The following is a 1,695-nucleotide window of genomic DNA, read 5'->3' as shown; positions in this document are numbered from 1 at the left end:
TCCACCGTCACTCCTACTAGAGTCAACCGACACAAACCCTCCAGAAGCAACCGATGAGGTATGGCCCGGATACCTCGCATCCAATGAATACCTACCTGCCATGAACTCAGGCTGATGTCCATATTGTGATAGTCCAGGATTTGCAGACATCAACCCAAGCAACTGGCTAAAAGAACCTCCTTCTCCTGTTTCAAACTGTGAGGTTCCCCAATATTGTTGACTTATTGGAAATGATGGACATAAATGTGGCTGAGGTACATACTGGCTTGAGGACTGAGGTTGTTCTTCTGGAATCGGGTTTGGAGGTAATATATGCGGCGAATGTGGCTCTTGTCCTTCATTGTCATGGTCCATATCCTGACTACCCTCATCGGTATCCTGATTATCCTCATCCAAATCCTGATCACCTTCATTCATATCCTGATCACCTTCATCATTATCTTGACCCACAAGATTTGACAAGTTCAAGTGGTCCCCATATTTTGATCGGTACCAATGCATGTAACTATCTAGTAGATGATGTGAAGGCATGGGAAGCTCAGATAGGACGTAGTTATACCTGTTTGACCAATGCATCACCCAATTTGAATGACTCGGTTCCGTGGCCCAATTAAGATTCTTGGGACCCTTCAGGGTTTCTCCATGCACCTTCTCTAGATTCTGCTCCTGACTAGGTTGTCCCTGAACAAAACCAAACTGTCGCCTAAACCTATCTGTAGCATGCCACTCGATACATTCAAATGATACCAACGGAACTGTAGCGCTCCAAACAACCGACTGCATGTAGATTTCAGGAGGAATGATGTTTGGATTCACGCGATCCACAGCATAAGCAACCCAAACAAACTGGAAAAAATAAAGGAACCTCATGATCACAGTCCAGAACGCCAATTTCAGTAACAATGCTGTATAATTATGTCTCAGACCCTAACCGAAAACTAAAAATACTTTAATTAAAACACACCTGCCCTTCCTGAAGTTCGTCAAACGCCTTCCTAAAGTGACCTAACTTCAGATATCTATATCGCCGGTCACCACGCTCCCAGTTCCGCCACCTAATATGATATACTCAATTACCTCAACAAGCATTAAATGAATCTTAACTATCAAGATACGGGTACATTGAAACAAATTATTACCTGTTTGCTAGAGAAAAACTTTGAGGTTCCCTAGGTAGTGGCGATAGATATGGCAGCCTGATCCAAGCCCAACAGAGTAGAAGTGTTAGTGGACCATCTATTTTCTTGCAGTTAAACCGGGATGCCCGGCATAATGCCCTGTACAGATGTGCTAGGCACGCCGATCCCCAACTATACTGACCAATACTAACAAAATCACGTAGCAAGGGTAGAAATTTCCAATGCACTCCTGCCCCAGACTTATCCCCAAACAAGATCGTCCCGATCAACAACATAATATGGCACCTCACATACCTCTGGATACTGATATCATCAATCAACTGTAAATTCTCTTTTAGATTCCACAGCCAGGTAAGTTTTATGCAACTACCTCTACAATCCGACTTAGGCGGTGCAACTCCAAATTGAATCAAGCACTCCGCCTCCAACGCTTCGAAACTGCTCATTGTCATCCCTGTGACTGGAAGACCATCTGTGGGAAGACCAAGAATCAGAGCTACATCTTCAAGTGTCACAGCACATTCACCAATGGGAAGGTGAAACGTATGTGTCAAAA

The sequence above is a fragment of the Arachis ipaensis genome, chromosome B04 (assembly GCF_000816755.2).
Source record: "Arachis ipaensis cultivar K30076 chromosome B04, Araip1.1, whole genome shotgun sequence".
In the NCBI taxonomy this organism is placed as follows: domain Eukaryota; kingdom Viridiplantae; phylum Streptophyta; class Magnoliopsida; order Fabales; family Fabaceae; genus Arachis; species Arachis ipaensis.
The sequence above is the reverse complement of the archived record's forward strand: the minus strand, read 5'-3'. Positions refer to the sequence as shown.